Raw genomic sequence first — 23885 nt, forward strand, 5'->3', positions numbered from 1 at the left:
AACAACAGCAACAGATATAATAAAAATAAAGATGTGGAGAACAGAAAAAACAATACAAATATGTTTTATATTAAATAATTATGTATGTTTAATGGTAACAGTTATTAACATTCAGTGTTTACATATCTGAGCAAGTAAATAAAATGTAATATCAATTTAAAAGAAAATCAACAAAATGTATACATTTTTTAATCAATAAAACTTAACACACAGTTCAATACAGTTCAAACAAGGCCACATACTTATAGTATTTTAATTAACAAATTGAAATACATGAAAATATTTAAATATAGATATAGATTCAACAACAACAACAATAATAAAATCTAAAGTTGTGGAGAACACAGAAAAAAAATATATTACACTACCACTTAAATGTTTTTGAACAGTAAGATTTTTAATTCTCACCAAGCCTGCCTTTATTTGGTCCAAAATACAGTAAAAGCAATAATATTGTTGAAATATTTTTACTAGTTAAAATAACTGCTTTCTATTTGAACATATAGTAAAATGTATTTTATTCCTGTGATGCTCCGCTGTATTTTCAGCATCATTTCTCCAGTCTTCAGTGTCACATGATCTTCAGAAATCAGAATAATGATTTACTGATCAAGAAAAAATATTATTATTATTATTAATATCAATATTTTAAACCCCCCAGGGATTCTTTAAATAGAAAGATCCAAAGATCTGCATTTATTTGAAATAAAAAGCTTTCTTAACAATATAGATTGTACCATTCTTTTGGGGGGAAAGAAATGACAGAAATTAATGCCTTTTTTTTTAGCAAGGATGATTTAAATTGATTAAAAGTGATGATGAAGATGAAAAATGTTGATGATGAAAATGTAAAAAAAAAAAAATATATATATATATATATATATATATATATATATATATATATATATATATATATATATCAGATAAATGCTGTTCTTCTGAACTTTCTATTCATGTAAGAAACTGAAAAGATTGTACTCGGCTGTTTTCAACATAACATAACAACAACAGTAATAATAATAATAATATTTTTTTCTTGAGCAGTAAATCATCATATTATTCTGATTTCTGAAGATCGTGTGACACTGAAGACTGGATGAATGATGCTGAAAATACAGCTGTGCATCACAGAAATAAATTACAGTATATATTCAAATATATAGCCTTCCTGATAATGTTCGGGGTTCAGACACACTCTCTCTGTTTAAATCTAGATTAAAAACACATCTCTTTCGCCAAGCATTCGAATAATGTATCTCTTAAATTGTGAGTGTAGTTGTATCTGATCAAATGTGCATTCTTATTCTTTAGCTTGGGTTAAACTAATTAATTTTACTCTGTTGGAACAGCAGCTATGCTAATGATGTCTCTATGTGTCTCTGTTTCTGCTGGGATCTTCATCCCGTGGTAACTAGGATTTACACAAGCTCCAGTCTGGATCCAGAACACCTGAGAAGAGATGATGCTGACCCTCAGAGGACCTCAGATGATGCTGACCCTGAATCAACAACAGAACTAACAAATATTGCTACATGTGTGACTGCATCATATAATTACTATTAATTATTAATAAAATTAATAATGTTCATCGTCTGGCTGACTACGTCTTGTATGAATTTTTCTACAAATCCTGTTATACGTGCACAAACTGACAGTCACCACTTATAAGCTACTACTAAATATTGTAGAAACATAATTTTCTGTAAAGTTGCTTTGTAACAATTTGTATTGTAAAAAGCGCTATACAAATAAACTTGAATTGAATTGAATTGAAATAGAAAGCAGCTGATTTAAAATAGTAAGAATATTTAAAATGCTACAGTTTTTGCTGTACTTTGGATAAAATAAAGGCAGGCTTGGTGAGCAGAAGAAATTCTCAAAAAACATTAAAAATCTTACTGCTGAAAAACATTTGACTGGTAAGAGTAATTTAAATAAAATATTTATTTACGGAGTTTAATAATAGCCGTTACTAACATTTAGTGTTTACAAAACTGTGCAAGATAAAATAAAGCAAGTCAATACAATTAATTAACACACTAAAGTACAGTGTAAACAAGGCCAATACTTCTGATGTTTTATTTAACAAATGGAAATCAATTAAATAATTTAAAATTGTAGACTAAACAACAACAGCTACAATAATATTAATAATAATACAATTTGTGGAAGACACAGAAAATAAAACAAGCCTTCGACCTGTTTAAGAAGATCCTTGCTCCTATGTTGCGTTGCCAAGAGATGTTCAAGAGAGGCAGTTCTCAACAGATCTGTCCATCTATGGTCCAACACGAAGACCAGCCGTTCTGAGGGGTCCAGTGTGAGCTGAACGAGGGACGCAGTTATGGCAGATGGTGTGGTGTTCTACAGAAGATTAACAGCATTACTTTATTAAAATATAATGTCTTGGTGTTGTGTGCACATATGAGACAGACAGTTTACACACATAAGTGCCTGTATGAATTATTTATTTACCTGCATCCGGAAGAAACCCTTCCCTTCAGTGTCTGGTGTGATGTTATGGTGGAGTGAGACGGGTGGATGGGTCTTGACACAGCATGCATCATCTTAACATTCCTGAAATATAGATTCAAATTAAATATATCAAATGTACTTTATAATTCATTATATATATATATATATATATATATATATATATATATGTATGTATGTGTGTGTGTGTGTGTGTGTGTGTGTGTGTCTTTATTTTTACATTTTTTTTTATATTTTTTTATATTTGAATATATTTTCTAATCATTGTAATTTATTCCTGTTATGAAAAGCTGAATTTTCTGAATTATTACTCCAGTCTTCAGCATCACGTCAACCTTCCGAAAATAATGTGCTTTCATCATTGTAGTGACAATGATAATATCAACATTGATTACAATAAGAAATGTTTTGTGAGCAAATAATCATATAAATAATGATTTCTGGATCATATGACACACTAAAGAGTATAAATGATGCTGAAGAATTCAGCTTTGCATCACAGGAATAAAGTTAATTTAACATAGGAAATAGTTATTTTAAGTTGTACCACACAGTAAATGTTGACAATTTTATATATATATATTTATATATTTGCACTAAAGTCTTGAAAATCACATAACATTCAAAACAGTTGCTATAATTAATCACATAAGTATGATTATATGATAATATAATAAGTAATTAATTGTAAGTTTTTTTTTTGGTTTAGTTTTTTTAAAAGAAACACATAATTCACTTTACCTGCTTGTTGGGAGTTTGGCAGCGTATGTTGTTCAAACAAAACAATTTCGTGAAGAAATCTCCGATCGTAAAACGCGTCTCCTCTCCTTCAGAGCGAATGATTGACAGATGAGTATCTGCTGTTTGAATTCCCCGCCACGGAAGAAGCGAAACAGCGCCAGGAAATCTACGTGTGGCCACAAATATATTGCATCCGTAGTGTTAAGCACTACCATAGAGAATGAATGGGAAAAGTTAAGAGAAGTTAAGCTTAACTATTTTCGGCTCCCGCGCGAAAGGTCCCCAGTTCGAAACTGGGCGGGAACAGTGAATCTCTTTTTCACAATGGTTCAATTGGCATTCTGTTGAGGAACTCAATGCTACCGAAGCTTTGCGGCCAAGAGGCATGAATATTGTCAGCAAAGGTGTATTTGATGCAGAAATGAAAGAGCAGTCACTGTTTGACCTAAACCTAACCCACACTTGTGCCATTTCAAGCCTGCGTGGCTTTCTTCTGAGGAACACGAACGAAGATATTTGTCAGAGTGGCCCTCTGTTAGGCAGCAGCTCTACGTCACGAAGGCCTTTCTTTACACAGGTGTGAAGACAATTATTAAGCCACACTAGGCAGCAGTAACTGCCACACCGACAGACTCTGTACTTTAAACCAGGCAGTTTCAATGAACAGATGGATGGTGCACTCAAAGACAAAATATTTCGTATAATGTTAAAAACAATTAAATTAAATAACCTAAAAAAGAGCAAAAAAGTAATGGTCACAGAGCAATCCTTCAAACAACTGGAAAAATGCTTGGTTTGCCACTCAAAAAAAAGCTATTTGCAGACTGAAGAGCACAACGCAATCTGTAATTTTATTCGTGCTCCAAGAAGCGTGCGATGAAAAGGTCAGATACAACCTTGACTGCAGGTTTCCGTAGTGTAGAGGTTATCACATTCGCCTTACACGCGAAAGGTCCCCAGCTCGAAACTGGGCGGAAGCAGGTGGGGGCTTTTTTTCTTTCTGTGGTGAAATGGCTGTCTGGTAGGCAGGTGGTCCAAGCTGCAAACGCCTTAATTCCGAGGTAAGTTAAGGGAAATTATTTGGAAACTCGGCGTAGACTTCCACGCCGAATGAACTCTGTCCTGTTGTGTGTGGGATTTACACAGATTGCCTATTTGCTTTTGGGCACATCATTGTATAGATTATGGCAAAAGAGAACTAGTGTGGAAGTGGGGAGTTTCTGTAGTGTAGTGGTCATCACGTTCGCCTAACATGCGAAAGGTCCTCTGTTCGAAACCGAGCAGAAACAGCTGCTTCCTTTTGATGAAAAGTATGAACCCTTTTTAGCCGACTGTGGGCTTTAGAAGACATTACCTTTATGCACATTTTACAGAGACTTCAATTAAAAATGTTGGACTGTTTTAGAGGTAGGTAGGTTTCCGTAGTGTAGTGGTTATCACGTTCGCCTCACACGCGAAAGGTCCCCAGTTCGAAACTGGGCGGGAACAGTGAATCTCTTTTTCACAATGGTTCAATTGGCATTCTGTTGAGGAGGAACTCAATGCTACCGAAGCTTTGCGGCCAAGAGGCATGAATATAGTCAGCAAAGGTGTAGTTGATGCAGAAATGAAAGAGCAGTCACTGTTTGACCTAAACCTAACCCACACTTGTGCCATTTCAAGCCTGCGTGGCTTTCTTCTGAGGAACACGAACGAAGATATTTGTCAGAGTGGCCCTCTGTTAGGCAGCAGCTCTACGTCACGAAGACCTTTCTTTACACAGGTGTGAAGACAATTATTAAGCCACACTAGGCAGCAGTAACTGCCACACCGACAGACTCTGTACTTTAAACCAGGCAGTTTCAATGAACAGATGGATGGTGCACTCAAAGACAAAATATTTCGTATAATGTTAAAAACAATTAAATTAAATAACCTAAAAAAGAGCAAAAAAGTAATGGTCACAGAGCAATCCTTCAAACAACTGGAAAAATGCTTGGTTTGCCACTCAAAAAAAAGCTATTTGCAGACTGAAGAGCACAACGCAATCTGTAATTTTATTCGTGCTCCAAGAAGCGTGCGATGAAAAGGTCAGATACAACCTTGACTGCAGGTTTCCGTAGTGTAGAGGTTATCACATTCGCCTTACACGCGAAAGGTCCCCAGCTCGAAACTGGGCGGAAACAGGTGGGGGCTTTTTTTCTTTCTGTGGTGAAATGGCTGTCTGGTAGGCAGGTGGTCCAAGCTGCAAACGCCTTAATTCCGAGGTAAGTTAAGGGAAATTATTTGGAAACTCGGCATAGACTGCCACGCCGAATGAACTCTGTCCTGTTGTGTGTGGGATTTACACAGATTGCCTATTTGCTTTTGGGCACATCATTGTATAGATTATGGCGAAAGAGAACTAGTGTGGAAGTGGGGAGTTTCTGTAGTGTAGTGGTCATCACGTTCGCCTAACACGCGAAAGTTCCTCGGTTCGAAACCGAGCAGAAAGTATGAACCCTTTTTAGCCGACTGTGGGCTTTAGAAGACATTACCTTTATGCACATTTTACAGAGACTTCAATTAAAAATGTTGGACTGTTTTAGAGGTAGGTAGGTTTCCGTAGTGTAGTGGTTATCACGTTGGCCTCACACGCGAAAGGTCCCCAGTTCGAAACTGGGCGGGAGCAGTGAATCTCTTTTTCACAATGGTTCAATTGGCATTCTGTTGAGGAGGAACTCAATGCTACCGAAGCTTTGCGGCCAAGAGGCATGAATATAGTCAGCAAAGGTGTAGTTGATGCAGAAATGAAAGAGCAGTCACTGTTTGACCTAAACCTAACCCACACTCGTGCCATTTCAAGCCTGCGTAGCTTTCTTCTGAGGAACACGAAAGAAGATATTTGTCAGAGTGGCCCTCTGTTAGGCAGCAGCTCTACGTCACGAAGGCCTTTCTTTACACAGGTGTGAAGACAATTATTAAGCCACACTAGGCAGCAGTAACTGCCACACCGACAGACTCTGTACTTTAAACCAGGCAGTTTCAATGAACAGATGGATGGTGCACTCAAAGACAAAATATTTCGTATAATGTTAAAAACAATTAAATTAAATAACCTAAAAAAGAGCAAAAAAGTAATGGTCACAGAGCAATCCTTCAAACAACTGGAAAAATGCTTGGTTTGCCACTCAAAAAAAAGCTATTTGCAGACTGAAGAGCACAACGCAATCTGTAATTTTATTCGTGCTCCAAGAAGCGTGCGATGAAAAGGTCAGATACAACCTTGACTGCAGGTTTCCGTAGTGTAGAGGTTATCACATTCGCCTTACACGCGAAAGGTCCCCAGCTCGAAACTTGGCGGAAACAGGTGGGGGCTTTTTTTCTTTCTGTGGTGAAATGGCTGTCTGGTAGGCAGGTGGTCCAAGCTGCAAACGCCTTAATTCCGAGGTAAGTTAAGGGAAATTATTTGGAAACTCGGCGTAGACTGCCACGCCGAATGAACTCTGTCCTGTTGTGTGTGGGATTTACACAGATTGCCTATTTGCTTTTGGGCACATCATTGTATAGATTATGGCGAAAGAGAACTAGTGTGGAAGTGGGGAGTTTCTGTAGTGTAGTGGTCATCACATTCGCCTAACACACGAAAGGTCCTTGGTTCAAAACCGAGCAGAAAGTATGAACCCTTTTTAGCCGACTGTGGGCTTTAGAAGACATTACCTTTATGCACATTTTACAGAGACTTCAATTAAAAATGTTGGACTGTTTTAGAGGTAGGTAGGTTTCCGTAGTGTAGTGGTTATCACGTTGGCCTCACACGCGAAAGGTCCCCAGTTCGAAACTGGGCGGGAGCAGTGAATCTCTTTTTCACAATGGTTCAATTGGCATTCTGTTGAGGTGGAACTCAATGCTACCGAAGCTTTGCGGCCAAGAGGCATGAATATAGTCAGCAAAGGTGTAGTTGATGCAGAAATGAAAGAGCAGTCACTGTTTGACCTAAACCTAACCCACACTCGTGCCATTTCAAGCCTGCGTGGCTTTCTTCTGAGGAACACGAAAGAAGATATTTGTCAGAGTGGCCCTCTGTTAGGCAGCAGCTCTACATCACGAAGGCCTTTCTTTACACAGGTGTGAAGACAATTATTAAGCCACACTAGGCAGCAGTAACTGCCACACCGACAGACTCTGTACTTTAAACCAGGCAGTTTCAATGAACAGATGGATGGTGCACTCAAAGACAAAATATTTCGTATAATGTTAAAAACAATTAAATTAAATAAGCTAAAAAAGAGCAAAAAAGTAATGGTCACAGAGCAATCCTTCAAACAACTGGAAAAATGCTTGGTTTGCCAGGCTGTCTGGTAGGCAGGTGGTCCAAGCTGCAAACGCCTTAATTCCAAGGTAAGTTAAGGGAAATTATTTGGAAACTCGGCGTAGACTGCCACGCCGAATGAACTCTGTCCTGTTGTGTGTGGGATTTACACAGATTGCCTATTTGCTTTTGGGCACATCATTGTATAGATTATGGCGAAAGAGAACTAGTGTGGAAGTGGGGAGTTTCTGTAGTGTAGTGGTCATCACGTTCGCCTAACACGCGAAAGGTCCTCTGTTCGAAACCGAGCAGAAGCAGCTGCTTCCTTTTGATGAAAAGTATGAACCCTTTTTAGCCGACTGTGGGCTTTAGAAGACATTACCTTTATGCACATTTTACAGAGACTTCAATTAAAAATGTTGGACTGTTTTAGAGGTAGGTAGGTAGGTAGGTTTCCGTAGTGTAGTGGTTATCACGTTCGCCTCACACGCGAAAGGTCCCCAGTTCGAAACTGGGCGGGAACAGTGAACCTCTTTTTCACAATGGTTCAATTGGCATTCTGTTGAGGAGGAACTCAATGCTACCGAAGTTTTGCGGCCAAGAGGCATGAATATAGTCAGCAAAGGTGTAGTTGATGCAGAAATGAAAGAGCAGTCACTGTTTGACCTAAACCTAACCCACACTTGTGCCATTTCAAGCCTGCGTGGCTTTCTTCTGAGGAACACGAACGAAGATATTTGTCAGAGTGGCCCTCTGTTAGGCAGCAGCTCTACGTCACGAAGGCCTTTCTTTACACAGGTTTGAAGACAATTATTAAGCCACACTAGGCAGCAGTAACTGCCACACCGACAGACTCTGTACTTTAAACCAGGCAGTTTCAATGAACAGATGGATGGTGCACTCAAAGACAAAATATTTCGTATAATGTTAAAAACAATTAAATTAAATAACCTAAAAAAGAGCAAAAAAGTAATGGTCACAGAGCAATCCTTCAAACAACTGGAAAAATGCTTGGTTTGCCACTCAAAAAAAAGCTATTTGCAGACTGAAGAGCACAACGCAATCTGTAATTTTATTCGTGCTCCAAGAAGCGTGCGATGAAAAGGTCAGATACAACCTTGACTGCAGGTTTCCGTAGTGTAGAGGTTATCACATTCGCCTTACACGCGAAAGGTCCCCAGCTCGAAACTGGGCGGAAACAGGTGGGGGCTTTTTTTCTTTCTGTGGTGAAATGGCTGTCTGGTAGGCAGGTGGTCCAAGCTGCAAACGCCTTAATTCCGAGGTAAGTTAAGGGAAATTATTTGGAAACTCGGCGTAGACTGCCACGCCGAATGAACTCTGTCCTGTTGTGTGTGGGATTTACACAGATTGCCTATTTGCTTTTGGGCACATCATTGTATAGATTATGGCGAAAGAGAACTAGTGTGGAAGTGGGGAGTTTCTGTAGTGAAGTGGTCATCACGTTCGCCTAACACGTGAAAGGTCCTCTGTTCGAAACCGAGCAGAAACAGCTGCTTCCTTTTGATGAAAAGTATGAACCCTTTTTAGCCGACTGTGGGCTTTAGAAGACATTACCTTTATGCACATTTTACAGAGACTTCAATTAAAAATGTTGGACTGTTTTAGAGGTAGGTAGGTTTCCGTAGTGTAGTGGTTATCACGTTCGCCTCACACGCGAAGGGTCCCCAGTTCGAAACTGGGCGGGAACAGTGAATCTCTTTTTCACAATGGTTCAATTGGCATTCTGTTGAGGAGGAACTCAATGCTACCGAAGCTTTGCGGCCAAGAGGCATGAATATAGTCAGCAAAGGTGTAGTTGATGCAGAAATGAAAGAGCAGTCACTGTTTGACCTAAACCTAACCCACACTCGTGCCATTTCAAGCCTGCGTGGCTTTCTTCTGAGGAACACGAAAGAAGATATTTGTCAGAGTGGCCCTCTGTTAGGCAGCAGCTCTACGTCACGAAGGTCTTTCTTTACACAGGTGTGAAGACAATTATTAAGCCACACTAGGCAGCAGTAACTGCCACACCGACAGACTCTGTACTTTAAACCAGGCAGTTTCAATGAACAGATGGATGGTGCACTCAAAGACAAAATATTTCGTATAACGTTAAAAACAATTAAATTAAATAACCTAAAAAAGAGCAAAAAAGTAATGGTCACAGAGCAATCCTTCAGACAACTGGAAAAATGCTTGGTTTGCCAGGCTGTCTGGTAGGCAGGTGGTCCAAGCTGCAAACGCCTTAATTCCGAGGTAAGTTAAGGGAAATTATTTGGAAACTCGGCGTAGACTGCCACGCCGAATGAACTCTGTCCTGTTGTGTGTGGGATTTACACAGATTGCCTATTTGCTTTTGGGCACATCATTGTATAGATTATGGCGAAAGAGAACTAGTGTGGAAGTGGGGAGTTTCTGTAGTGTAGTGGTCATCACGTTCGCCTAACACGAGAAAGGTCCTCTGTTCGAAACCGAGCAGAAACAGCTGCTTCCTTTTGATGAAAAGTATGAACCCTTTTTAGCCGACATTGGGCTTTAGAAGACATTACCTTTATGCACATTTTACAGAGCCTTCAATTAAAAATGTTGGACTGTTTGGAGAGGTAGGTAGGTTTCCGTAGTGTAGTGGTTATCACGTTCGCCTCACACGCGAAAGGTCCCCAGTTTGAAACTGGGTGGGAACAGTGAATCTCTTTTTCACAATGGTTTAATTGGCATTCTGTTGAGGAGGAACTCAACGCTACCGAAGCTTTCGGCTTTTTTCATGCCAAGAGGCATGAATATAGTCAGCAAATGTGTAGTTGATGCAGAAATGAAAGAGCAGTCACTGTTTGACCTAAACCTAACCCACACTCGTGCCATTTCAAGCCTGCGTGGCTTTCTTCTGAGGAACACGAAAGAAGATATTTGTCAGAGTGGCCCTCTGTTAGGCAGCAGCTCTACGTCACGAAGGCCTTTCTTTACACAGGTGTGAAGACAATTATTAAGCCACACTAGGCAGCAGTAACTGCCACACCGACAGACTCTGTACTTTAAACCAGGCAGTTTCAATGAACAGATGGATGGTGCTCTCAACGACAAAATATTTCGTATAACGTTAAAAACAATTAAATTAAATAACCTAAAAAAGAGAAAAAAGTAATGGTCACAGAGCAATCCTTCAGACAACTGGAAAAATGCTTGGTTTGCCACTCAAAAAAAAGCTATTTGCAGACTGAAGAGCACAACGCAATCTGTAATTTTATTCGTGCTCCAAGAAGCGTGCGATGAAAAGGTCAGATCCAACCTTGACTGCAGGTTTCCGTAGTGTAGAGGTTATCACATTCGCCTTACACGCGAAAGGTTCCCAGCTTGAAACTGGGCGGAAACAGGTGGGGGCTTTTGTTCTTTCTGTGGTGAAATGGCTGTCTGGTAGGCAGGTGGTCCAAGCTGCAAACGCCTTAATTCCGAGGTAAGTTAAGGGAAATTATTTGGAAACTCGGCGTAGACTGCCACGCCGAATGAACTCTGTCCTGTTGTGTGTGGGATTTACGCAGATTGCCTATTTGCGTTTGGGCACATCATTGTATAGATTATGGCGAAAGAGAACTAGTGTGGAAATGGGGAGTTTCTGTAGTGTAGTGGTCATCACGTTCGCCTAACACGCGAAAGGTCCTCGGTTAGAAACCGACCAGAAACAGCCGCTTCCTTTTGATGAAAAGTATGAACCCTTTTTAGCCGACTGTGGGCTTTAGAAGACATTACCTTTATGCACATTGTACAGAGCCTTCAATTAAAAATGTTGGACTGTTTGAGGGAGGTAGGTTTCCGTAGTGTAGTGGTTACCACGTTCGCCTCACACGCGAAAGGTCCCCAGTTCGAAACAGGTCGGGAACAGTGAATCTCGTTTTCACAATGGTTCAATTGGCATTCTGTTGAGGAGGAACCCAATGCTACCGAAGCTTTGCGGCCAAGAGGCATGAATATAGTCAGCAAAGGTGTAGTTGATGCAGAAATGAAAGAGCAGTCACTGTTTGACCTAAACCTAACCCACACTAGTGCCATTTCAAGCCTGCGTGGCTTTCTTCTGAGGAACACGAAAGAAGATATTTGTCAGAGTGGCCCTCTGTTAGGCAGCAGCTCTACGTCACGAAGGCCTTTCTTTACACAGGTGTGAAGACAATTATTAAGCCACACTAGGCAGCAGTAACTGCCACACCGACAGACTCTGTACTTTAAACCAGGCAGTTTCAATGAACAGATGGATGGTGCACTCAAAGACAAAATATTTCGTATAACGTTAAAAACAATTAAATTAAATAACCTAAAAAAGAGCAAAAAAGTAATGGTCACATAGCAATCCTTCAGACAACTGGAAAAATGCTTGGTTTGCCACTCAAAAAAAACTATTTGCAGACTGAAGAGCACAACGCAATCTGTAATTTTATTCGTGCTCCAAGAAGCGTGCGATGAAAAAGTCAGATCCAACCTTGACTGCAGGTTTCCGTAGTGTAGAGGTTATCACATTCGCCTTACACGCGAAAGGTCCCCAGCTCAAAACTGGGCGGAAACAGGTGGGGGCTTTTGTTCTTTCTGTGGTGAAATGGCTGTCTGGTAGGCAGGTGGTCCAAGCTGCAAACGCCTTAATTCCGAGGTAAGTTAAAGGAAATTATTTGGAAACTCGGCGTAGACTGCCACGCTGAATGAACTCTGTCCTGTTGTGTGTGGGATTTACGCAGATTGCCTATTTGCGTTTGGGCACATCATTGTATAGATTATGGCGAAAGAGAACTAGTGTGGAAGTAGGGAGTTTCTGTAGTGTAGTGATCATCACGTTCGCCTAACACGCGAAACGTCCTCGGTTAGAAACCGAGCAGAAACAGCTGCTTCCTTTTGATGAAAAGTATGAACCCTTTTTTGCCGACTGTGGGCTTTAGAAGACATTACCTTTATGCACATTTTACAGAGCCTTCAATTAAAAATGTTGGACTGTTTGAGGGAGGTAGGTTTCCGTAGTGTAGTGGTTATCACGTTCGCCTCACACGCGAAACGTCCCCAGTTCGAGAAACAGCTGCTACCTTTTGATGAAAAGTATGAACCCTTTTTAGCCGACTGTGGGCTTTAGAAGACATTACCTTTATGCACATTTTACAGAGCCTTCAATTAAAAATGTTGGACTGTTTGAGGGAGGTAGGTTTCCGTAGTGTAGTGGTTATCACGTTCGCCTCACACGCGAAACGTCCCCAGTTCGAGAAACAGCTGCTACCTTTTGATGAAAAGTATGAACCCTTTTTAGCCGACTGTGGGCTTTAGAAGACATTACCTTTATGCACATTTTACAGAGCCTTCAATTAAAAATGTTGGACTGTTTGAGGGAGGTAGGTTTCCGTAGTGTAGTGGTTATCACATTCGCCTCACATGCGAAGGCCAGTCGCGGATAGGTGTAGAGCGCTAACTAGCCAATAGCAACGAAGGAAATTCCAGGGAGGCGGGACGAAAAAAATACACAGAATTAGAGGTTCGAATCTCGTCTCGGCCACAAATACCATAAAATGAGTTTGTATTCGTTTTTTCATCTAGATACACTTTAAGTACGATTAACATATAATAGATGAACTTTGTGAACAAAGATAAAAATAAATCTTGTAATAATTGTTCTTTTGTATGGTGTACAAAATGTGCAAAGATCTTAAGAAACATATACATTATAATAGGGAATAGTTATTTTTAATATAGAAAAATGTGAATAATTAAAAAGAACACTTTGATAATGTTTCAGGCCTTTATTTATAAAGATACGTCTATTTATATGTGTATAACTGTACAGAAAACCCATATATATGAAATATAACTAAAACTCACAAAAAAGTAAGTTTTTCATTTTATTTATAGTAAAGTAATATACTTATAAAAATTAAAAGAAAAAATAACAAAAATATATAATAATTAAATAAATATACATAAAATAATCATAGGTTATTAAACAACAGCAACAGATATAATAAAAATAAAGATGTGGAGAACAGAAAAAACAATACAAATATGTTTTATATTAAATAATTATGTATGTTTAATGGTAACAGTTATTAACATTCAGTGTTTACATATCTGAGCAAGTAAATAAAATGTAATATCAATTTAAAAGAAAATCAACAAAATGTATACATTTTTTAATCAATAAAACTTAACACACAGTTCAATACAGTTCAAACAAGGCCACATACTTATAGTATTTTAATTAACAAATTGAAATACATGAAAATATTTAAATATAGATATAGATTCAACAACAACAACAATAATAAAATCTAAAGTTGTGGAGAACACAGAAAAAAAATATATTACACTACCACTTAAATGTTTTTGAACAGTAAGATTTTTAATTCTCACCAAGCCTGCCTTTATTTGGTCCAAAATACAGTAAAAGCAATAATATTGTTGAAATATTTTTACTAGTTAAAATAACTGCTTTCTATTTGAACATATAGTAAAATGTATTTTATTCCTGTGATGCTCCGCTGTATTTTCAGCATCATTTCTCCAGTCTTCAGTGTCACATGATCTTCAGAAATCAGAATAATGATTTACTGATCAAGAAAAAATATTATTATTATTATTATTATCAATATTTTAAACCCCCCAGGGATTCTTTAAATAGAAAGATCCAAAGATCTGCATTTATTTGAAATAAAAAGCTTTCTTAACAATATAGATTGTACCATTCTTTTGGGGGGAAAGAAATGACAGAAATTAATGCCTTTTTTTTTAGCAAGGATGATTTAAATTGATTAAAAGTGATGATGAAGATGAAAAATGTTGATGATGAAAATGTAAAAAAAAAAATATATATATATATATATATATATATATATATATATATATATATATATATATATATATATCAGATAAATGCTGTTCTTCTGAACTTTCTATTCATGTAAGAAACTGAAAAGATTGTACTCGGCTGTTTTCAACATAACATAACAACAACAGTAATAATAATAATAATATTTTTTTCTTGAGCAGTAAATCATCATATTATTCTGATTTCTGAAGATCGTGTGACACTGAAGACTGGATGAATGATGCTGAAAATACAGCTGTGCATCACAGAAATAAATTACAGTATATATTCAAATATATAGCCTTCCTGATAATGTTCGGGGTTCAGACACACTCTCTCTGTTTAAATCTAGATTAAAAACACATCTCTTTCGCCAAGCATTCGAATAATGTATCTCTTAAATTGTGAGTGTAGTTGTATCTGATCAAATGTGCATTCTTATTCTTTAGCTTGGGTTAAACTAATTAATTTTACTCTGTTGGAACAGCAGCTATGCTAATGATGTCTCTATATGTGTCTCTGTTTCTGCTGGATTTACATCCCGTGGTAACTAGGATTTACACAAGCTCCAGTCTGGATCCAGAACACCTGAGAAGAGATGATGCTGACCCTCAGAGGACCTCAGATGATGCTGACCCTGAATCAACAACAGAACTAACAAATATTGCTACATGTGTGACTGCATCATATAATTACTATTAATTATTAATAAAATTAATAATGTTCATCGTCTGGCTGACTACGTCTTGTATGAATTTTTCTACAAATCCTGTTATACGTGCACAAACTGACAGTCACCACTTATAAGCTACTACTAAATATTGTAGAAACATAATTTTCTGTAAAGTTGCTTTGTAACAATTTGTATTGTAAAAAGCGCTATACAAATAAACTTGAATTGAATTGAATTGAAATAGAAAGCAGCTGATTTAAAATAGTAAGAATATTTAAAATGCTACAGTTTTTGCTGTACTTTGGATAAAATAAAGGCAGGCTTGGTGAGCAGAAGAAATTCTCAAAAAACATTAAAAATCTTACTGCTGAAAAACATTTGACTGGTAAGAGTATTTTAAATAAAATATTTATTTACGGAGTTTAATAATAGCCGTTACTAACATTTAGTGTTTACAAAACTGAGCAAGATAAAATAAAGCAAGTCAATACAATTAATTAACACACTAAAGTACAGTGTAAACAAGGCCAATACTTCTGATGTTTTATTTAACAAATGGAAATCAATTAAATAATTTAAAATTGTAGACTAAACAACAACAGCTACAATAATATTAATAATAATACAATTTGTGGAAGACACAGAAAATAAAACAAGCCTTCGACCTGTTTAAGAAGATCCTTGCTCCTATGTTGCGTTGCCAAGAGATGTTCAAGAGAGGCAGTTCTCAACAGATCTGTCCATCTATGGTCCAACACGAAGACCAGCCGTTCTGAGGGGTCCAGTGTGAGCTGAACGAGGGACGCAGTTATGGCAGATGGTGTGGTGTTCTACAGAAGATTAACAGCATTACTTTATTAAAATATAATGTCTTGGTGTTGTGTGCACATATGAGACAGACAGTTTACACACATAAGTGCCTGTATGAATTATTTATTTACCTGCATCCGGAAGAAACCCTTCCCTTCAGTGTCTGGTGTGATGTTATGGTGGAGTGAGACGGGTGGATGGGTCTTGACACAGCATGCATCATCTTAACATTCCTGAAATATAGATTCAAATTAAATATATCAAATGTATTTTATAATTCATTATATATATATATATATATATATATATGTATGTATGTGTGTGTGTGTGTGTGTGTGTGTGTGTGTGTGTCTTTATTTTTACAATTTTTTTTTAATTTTTTTTATATTTGAATATATTTTCTAATCATTGTAATTTATTCCTGTTATGAAAAGCTGAATTTTCTGAATTATTACTCCAGTCTTCAGCATCACGTCAACCTTCCGAAAATAATGTGCTTTCATCATTGTAGTGACAATGATAATATCAACATTGATTACAATAAGAAATGTTTTGTAAGCAAAAAATCATATAAATAATGATTTCTGGATCATATGACACACTAAAGAGTATAAATGATGCTGAAGAATTCAGCTTTGCATCACAGGAATAAAGTTAATTTAACATAGGAAATAGTTATTTTAAGTTGTACCACACAGTAAATGTTGACAATTTATATATATATATATATATATATATATATATATAGGAAATAGTTATTTTGATATTGTACCACACAGTACATGTTGACAATTATATATATATATATATATATATATATATATATATATTTATATATTTGCACTAAAGTCTTGAAAATCACATAACATTCAAAACAGTTGCTATAATTAATCACATAAGTATGATTATATGATAATATAATAAGTAATTAATTGTAAGTTTTTTTTTTTTGGTTTAGTTTTTTTAAAAGAAACACATAATTCACTTTACCTGCTTGTTGGGAGTTTGGCAGCGTATGTTGTTCAAACAAAACAATTTCGTGAAGAAATCTCCGATCGTAAAACGCGTCTCCTCTCCTTCAGAGCGAATGATTGACAGATGAGTATCTGCTGTTTGAATTCCCCGCCACGGAAGAAGCGAAACAGCGCCAGGAAATCTACGTGTGGCCACAAATATATTGCATCAGTAGTGTTAAGCACTACCATAGAGAATGAATGGGAAAAGTTAAGAGAAGTTAAGCTTAACTATTTTCGGCTCCCGCGCGAAAGGTCCCCAGTTCGAAACTGGGCGGGAACAGTGAATCTCTTTTTCACAATGGTTCAATTGGCATTCTGTTGAGGAGGAACTCAACGCTACCGAAGCTTTGCGGCCAAGAGGCATGAATATAGTCAGCAAAGGTGTAGTTAATGCAGAAATGAAACAGCAGTCACTGTTTGACCTAAACCTAACCCACACTCGTGCCATTTCAAGCCTGCGTGGCTTTCTTCTGAGAAACACGAAAGAAGATATTTGTCAGAGTGGCCCTCTGTTAGGCAGCAGCTCTACGTCACGAAGGCCTTTCTTTACACAGGTGTGAAGACAATTATTAAGCCACACTAGGCAGCAGTAACTGCCACACCGACAGACTCTGTACTTTAAACCAGGCAGTTTCAATGAACAGATGGATGGTGCACTCAAAGACAAAATATTTCGTATAACGTTAAAAACAATTATATTAAATAACCTAAAAAAGAGCAAAAAAGTAATGGTCACAGAGCAATCCTTCAGACAACTGGAAAAATGCTTGGTTTGCCACTCTAAAAAAAGCTATTTGCAGACTGAAGAGCACAACGCAATCTGTAATTTTATTCGTGCTCCAAGAAGCGTGCGATGAAAAGGTCAGATCCAACCTTGACTGCAGGTTTCCGTAGTTTAGAGGTTATCACATTCGCCTTACACGCGAAAGGTCCCCAGCTCTAAACTGGGCGGAAACAGGAGGGGGCTTTTGTTCTTTCTGTGGTGAAATGGCTGTCTGGTAGGCAGGTGGTCCAAGCTGCAAACGCCTTAATTCCGAGGTAAGTTAAGGGAAATTACTTGGAAACTCGGCGTAGACTGCCACGCCGAATGAACTCTGTCCTGTTGTGTGTGGGATTTACGCAGATTGCCTATTTGCGTTTGGGCACATCATTGTATAGATTATGGCGAAAGAGAACTAGTGTGGAAGTGGGGAGTTTCTGTAGTGTAGTGGTCATCACGTTCGCCTAACACACGAAAGGTCCTCGTTTCGAAACCGAGCAGAAACAGCTGCTTCCTTTTGATGATATGGACCCTTTTTAGCCGACTGTGGGCTTTAGAAGACATTACCTTTATGCACATTTTACAGAGCCTTCAATTAAAAATGTTGGACTGTTTGAGGGAGGTAGGTTTCCGTAGTGTAGTGGTTATAACGTTTGCCTCACAAGCAAAAGGTCTCCAGTTCGAAACTGGGCGGGAACAGTGAATCTCTTTTTCACAATGGTTCAATTGGCATTCTGTTGAGGAGGAACTCAATGCTACCGAAGCTTTGCGGCCAAGAGGCATGAATATAGTCAGCAAAGGTGTAGTTGATGCAGAAATGAAAGAGCAGTCACTGTTTGACCTAAACCTAACCCACACTCGTGCCATTTCAAGCCTGCGTGGCTTTCTTCTGAGGAACACGAAAGAAGATATTTGTCAGAGTGGCCCTCTGTTAGGCAGCAGCTCTACGTCACGAAGGTCTTTCTTTACACAGGTGTGAAGACAATTATTAAGCCACACTAGGCAGCAGTAACTGCCACACCGACAGACTCTGTACTTTAAACCAGGCAGTTTCAATGAACAGATGGATGGTGCACTCAAAGACAAAATATTTCGTATAACGTTAAAAACAATTAAATTAACCTAAAAAAGTAATGGTCACAGAGCAATCCTTCAGACAACTGGAAAAATGCTTGGTTTGCCACTCAAAAAAAAGCTATTTGCAGACTGAAGAGCACAATGCAATCTGTAATTTTATTCGTGCTCCAAGAAGCGTGCGATGAAAAGGTCAGATCCAACCTTGACTGCAGGTTTCCGTAGTTTAGAGGTTATCACATTCGCCTTACACGCGAAAGGTCCCCAGCTCTAAACTGGGCGGAAACAGGAAGGGGCTTTTGTTCTTTCTGTGGTGAAATGGCTGTCTGGTAGGCAGGTGGTCCAAGCTGCAAACGCCTTAATTCCGAGGTAAGTTAAGGGAAATTACTTGGAAACTCGGCGTAGACTGCCAAGCCGAATGAACTCTGTCCTGTTGTGTGTGGGATTTACGCAGATTGCCTATTTGCGTTTGGGCACATCATTGTATAGATTATGGCGAAAGAGAACTACTGTGGAAGTGGGGAGTTTCTGTAGTGTAGTGGTCATCACGTTCGCCTAACACACGAAAGGTCCTCGTTTCGAAACCGAGCAGAAACAGCTGCTTCCTTTCGATGAAAAGTATGAACCCTTTTTAGCCGACTGTGGGCTTTAGAAGACATTACCTTTATGCACATTTTACAGAGCCTTCAATTAAAAATGTTGGACTGTTTGGAGAGGTAGGTAGGTAGGTAGGTAAGTAAGGTAGGTAGGTAGGTAGGTAGGTAAGGTAGGTAAGGTAGGTAGGTAGGTAAGGTAGGTAAGGTAGGTAGGTCTACGTCACGAAGGCCTTTCTTTACACAGGTGTGAAGACAATTATTAAGCAACACTAGGCAGCAGTAACTGCCACACCGACAGACTCTGTACTTTAAACCAGGCAGTTTCAATGAACAGATGGATGGTGCAATCAAAGTCAAAGTCAAAGTCACCTTTATTTATATAGCGCTTTAAACAAAATACATTGCGTCAAAGCAACTGAACAACATTCATTAGGAAAACAGTGTCAATAATGAAAAAATGATAGTTAAAGGCAGTTCATTATTGAATTCAGTTATGTCATCTCTGTTCAGTTAAATAGTGTCTGTGCATTTATTTGCAATCAAGTCAACGATATCGCTGTAGATGAAGTGTCCCCAACTAAGCAAGGCAGAGGCGACAGCGGCAAGGAAACGAAACTCCATCGGTGACAGAATTGAGAAAAAAAACCTTGGGAGAAACCAGGCTAAGTTGGGGGCCAGTTCTCCTCTGACCAGACGAAACCAGTAGTTCAATTCCAGACTGCAGCAAAGTCAGATTGTGCAGAAGAATCATCTGTTTCCTGTGGTCTTGTCCTGGTGCTCCTTTGAGACAAGGTCTTTACAGGGGATCTGTATCTGGGGCTCTAGTTGTCCTGGTCTCCGCTGTCTTTCAGGGATGTAGAGGTCCTTTCTAGGTGCTGATCCAGCATCTGGTCTGGATACGTACTGGATCCGGGTGACTGCAGTGACCCTCTGATCTGGATACAGACTGGATCTGGTGGCCACGGTGACCTCGGAACAAAAGAGAAACAGACAAATATTAGCGTAGATGCCATTCTTCTAATGATGTAGCAAGTACATAGGGTGTTATGGGAAGTGTTTCCGGTTCTGGTTTACCTAATTAATGCAGCCTAATAATCCTTTAACGGATTTGGATAATAAAAGCATATTAGTATGTTATGTGTATGCCAGGTTAAAGAGATGGGTCTTTAATCTAGATTTAAACTGCAAGAGTGTGTCTGCCTCCCGAACAATGTTAGGTAGGTTATTCCAGAGTTTAGGCGCCAAATAGGAAAAGGATCTGCCGCCCGCAGTTGATTTTGATATTCTAGGTATTACCAAATTGCCTGAGTTTTGAGAACGTAGCGGACGTAGAGGATTATAATGTAAAAGGAGCTCATTCAAATACTGAGGTGCTAAACCATTCAGGGCTTTATAAGTAATAAGCAATATTTTAAAATCTATACGATGCTTGATAGGGAGCCAGTGCAGTGTTGACAGGACCGGGCTAATATGGTCATACTTCCTGGTTCTAGTAAGAACTCTTACTGCTGCATTTTGGACTAGCTGTAGTTTGTTTACTAAGCGTGCAGAACAACCACCCAATAAAGCATTACAATAATCTAACCTTGAGGTCATAAAAGCATGGATTAACATTTCTGCATTTGACATTGAGAGCATAGGCCGTAATTTAGATATATTTTTTAGATGGAAAAATGCAGTTTTACAAATGCTAGAAACGTGGCTTTCTAAGGAAAGATTGCGATCAAATAGCACACCTAGGTTCCTAACTGATGACGAAGAATTGACAGAGCAACCATCAAGTCTTAGACAGTGTTCTAGGTTATTACAAGCGGAGTTTTTAGGTCCTATAATTAACACCTCTGTTTTTTCAGAATTTAGCAGTAAGAAATTTCTTGTCATCCAGTTTTTTATATCGACTAAGCAATCCGTTAGTTTTTCAAATTGGTGTGTTTCACCGGGCTACGAAGAAATATAGAGTTGAGTATCATCAGCATAACAGTGAAAGCTAACACCATGTTTCCTGATGATATCTCCCAAGGGTAACATATAGAGCGTGAAGAGTAGCGGCCCTAGTACTGAGCCTTGAGGTACTCCATACTGCACTTGTGATCGATAGGATACATCTTCATTCACTGCTACGAACTGATGGCGGTCATATAAGTACGATTTAAACCATGCTAATGCACTTCCACTGATGCCAACAAAGTGTTCAAGTCTATGCAAAAGAATGTGGTGGTCAATTGTGTCAAAAGCAGCACTAAGATCCAATAAAACTAATAGAGAGATACACCCACGATCAGATGATAAGAGCAGATCATTTGTAACTCTAAGGAGAGCAGTCTCAGTACTATGATACGGTCTAAATCCTGACTGGAAATCCTCACATATACCATTTTTCTCTAAGAAGGAATATAATTGTGAGGATACCACCTTTTCTAGTATCTTGGACAGAAAAGGGAGATTCGAGATTGGTCTATAATTAACTAGTTCTTTGGGGTCAAGTTGTGGTTTTTTGATGAGAGGCTTAATAACAGCCAGTTTGAAGGTTTTGGGGACATGTCCTAATGACAATGAGGAATTAATAATAGTCAGAAGATGATCTATGACTTCTGGAAGCACCTCTTTCAGGAGCTTAGATGGTATAGGGTCTAACATACATGTTGTTGGTTTAGATGATTTAACAAGTTTATACAATTCTTCCTCTCCTATAGTAGAGAATGAGTGGAACTGTTCCTCAGGGGGTCTATAGTGCACTGTCTGATGTGATACTGTAGCTGACGGCTGAATGGTTGCAATTTTATCTCTAATAGTATCGATTTTAGAAGTAAAGTAGTTCATAAACTCATTACTGCTGTGGTGTTGGGAAATGTCAACACTTGTTGAGGCTTTATTTTTCGTTAATTTAGACACTTTATTGAATAAATACCTGGGGTTATGTTTGTTTTCTTCTAAAAGAGAAGAAAAGTAATCGGAAATTCTTGGATAATTGTCTAAAATAATGCATGCTGATAAATAGCAATTTTTCGAAATTAAATTATGTTCTTAATTTTATTAATTGTATTAGGCTAATTAAAATGCAGTCAATATAATAATCTAACCCTAGCAAACATAGCCTATCTAAAATGCAACCACTGAAGAAGTGTATTTGATTTTCGTTCACTTTCGTTCACTTCATTTCTACAACACACCACCATTCCCTGTGGGTCTCCCACTAAATGTTCTGAGGGCCCACTCCCACCCGCAGCAAGGTAAAACCGCCCGTTCCTGCGGGAGCCCAAACCCATTGCAGCCCTCTAGCCCAGAACTCATCCATTAAGTCATGAAATTACCTAAATTGTGATTAAAACTGTGCATGCATGTATGTGCATTACTTTTAAAAACGTCTCTCAAATGCAAAATATTTTCCTGTAACATGATCGTTACTTAATATCCTAATGTTTGGCATAAAAGAAAAATTGACAATTTTGGATGTAGTGTCTATTGCTACATTGTGGTAAATTTGCTACTTATGACTGCTTTTGTGCTCCAGGGTCACAAATGTATTCTATTATTATTAAAATTATATAAAAATAGGATTGTAATAATGCTATTGCACTGTAAAATGATAAAAATGTATTATTATTATTTTAATTATATACAAATGCACATTGAGCTCATCCATGTGCTTAGTCAAGTCAAGTCACCTTTATTTATATGGCGCCTTCAAAGCAACTGAACAGCAAAGTCAGATTGTGCAGAAGAATCATCTGTTTCCTGTGGTCTTGTCCTGGTGCTCCTTTGAGACAAGGTCTTTACAGGGGATCTGTATCTGGGGCTCTAGTTGTCCTGGTCTCCGCTGTCTTTCAGGGATGTAGAGGTCCTTTCTAGGTGCTGATCCAGCATCTGGTCTGGATACGTACTGGATCCGGGTGACTGCAGTGACCCTCTGATCTGGATACAGACTGGATCTGGTGGCCACGGTGACCTCGGAACAAGAGAGAAACAGACAAATATTAGCGTAGATGCCATTCTTCTAATGATGTAGCAAGTACATCGGGTGTTATGGGAAGTGTTTCCGGTTCCGGTTTACCTAATTAATGCAGCCTAAAAATCCTTTAACGGATTTGGATAATAAAAGCATATTAGTATGTTATGTGTATGTCAGGTTAAAGAGATGGGTCTTTAATCTAGATTTAAACTGCAAGAGTGTGTCTGCCTCCCGAACAATGTTAGGAAGGTTATTCCAGAGTTTAGGCGCCAAATAGGAAAAGGATCTGCCGCCTGCAGTTGATTTTGATATTCTAGGTATTATCAAATTGCCTGAGTTTTGAGAACGTAGCGGACGTAGAGGATTATAATGTAAAAGGAGCTCATTCAAATACTGAGGTGCTAAACCATTCAGGGCTTTATAAGTAATAAGCAATATTTTAAAATCTATGCGATGCTTGATAGGGAGCCAGTGCAGTGTTGACAGGACCGGGCTGCCGTAATTTAGATATATTTTTGAGATGGAAAAATGCAGTTTTAGAGGATTGAAGTCGACTCCACACTGAGGGCAAACACCATAATGGCAACCTTATGATGGGACACTTTTCGTAATGTGATGGGACGTGTCTTCTATTGATCATGTTTTGTTATAAGTATTATTATTACTCATCTCTTGATTGT

At 38.4% G+C, this 23885-nt stretch overlaps 13 non-coding genes across 13 annotated transcripts; all 13 read left to right on the top strand.

Moving 5' to 3' along the window:
• Positions 1-4141: 4141 nt before the first annotated feature.
• On the top strand, positions 4142-4214 carry trnav-uac (transfer RNA valine (anticodon UAC)). Its single transcript has one exon. It is a non-coding gene; the product is annotated as a tRNA-Val (tRNA).
• A 236-nt stretch (positions 4215-4450) lies between these two features.
• On the top strand, positions 4451-4523 carry trnav-aac (transfer RNA valine (anticodon AAC)). The gene has a single exon. It is a non-coding gene; the product is annotated as a tRNA-Val (tRNA).
• A 126-nt stretch (positions 4524-4649) lies between these two features.
• trnav-cac (transfer RNA valine (anticodon CAC)) lies at positions 4650-4722 on the top strand. The gene has a single exon. It is a non-coding gene; the product is annotated as a tRNA-Val (tRNA).
• Positions 4723-5326: 604 nt separating this feature from the next.
• Positions 5327-5399, top strand: trnav-uac (transfer RNA valine (anticodon UAC)). Its single transcript has one exon. It is a non-coding gene; the product is annotated as a tRNA-Val (tRNA).
• Positions 5400-5811: 412 nt separating this feature from the next.
• On the top strand, positions 5812-5884 carry trnav-cac (transfer RNA valine (anticodon CAC)). Its single transcript has one exon. It is a non-coding gene; the product is annotated as a tRNA-Val (tRNA).
• Positions 5885-6973: 1089 nt separating this feature from the next.
• On the top strand, positions 6974-7046 carry trnav-cac (transfer RNA valine (anticodon CAC)). The gene has a single exon. It is a non-coding gene; the product is annotated as a tRNA-Val (tRNA).
• Positions 7047-7748: 702 nt separating this feature from the next.
• On the top strand, positions 7749-7821 carry trnav-aac (transfer RNA valine (anticodon AAC)). The gene has a single exon. It is a non-coding gene; the product is annotated as a tRNA-Val (tRNA).
• Positions 7822-7955: 134 nt separating this feature from the next.
• trnav-cac (transfer RNA valine (anticodon CAC)) lies at positions 7956-8028 on the top strand. Its single transcript has one exon. It is a non-coding gene; the product is annotated as a tRNA-Val (tRNA).
• Positions 8029-8632: 604 nt separating this feature from the next.
• trnav-uac (transfer RNA valine (anticodon UAC)) lies at positions 8633-8705 on the top strand. Its single transcript has one exon. It is a non-coding gene; the product is annotated as a tRNA-Val (tRNA).
• Positions 8706-9140: 435 nt separating this feature from the next.
• Positions 9141-9213, top strand: trnav-cac (transfer RNA valine (anticodon CAC)). Its single transcript has one exon. It is a non-coding gene; the product is annotated as a tRNA-Val (tRNA).
• A 902-nt stretch (positions 9214-10115) lies between these two features.
• Positions 10116-10188, top strand: trnav-cac (transfer RNA valine (anticodon CAC)). The gene has a single exon. It is a non-coding gene; the product is annotated as a tRNA-Val (tRNA).
• Positions 10189-11110: 922 nt separating this feature from the next.
• trnav-aac (transfer RNA valine (anticodon AAC)) lies at positions 11111-11183 on the top strand. Its single transcript has one exon. It is a non-coding gene; the product is annotated as a tRNA-Val (tRNA).
• An 800-nt stretch (positions 11184-11983) lies between these two features.
• Positions 11984-12056, top strand: trnav-uac (transfer RNA valine (anticodon UAC)). The gene has a single exon. It is a non-coding gene; the product is annotated as a tRNA-Val (tRNA).
• Positions 12057-23885: the final 11829 nt, after the last annotated feature.

Source organism: Carassius carassius, chromosome 22 (assembly GCF_963082965.1).
Source record: "Carassius carassius chromosome 22, fCarCar2.1, whole genome shotgun sequence".
In the NCBI taxonomy this organism is placed as follows: Eukaryota; Metazoa; Chordata; class Actinopteri; order Cypriniformes; family Cyprinidae; genus Carassius; species Carassius carassius.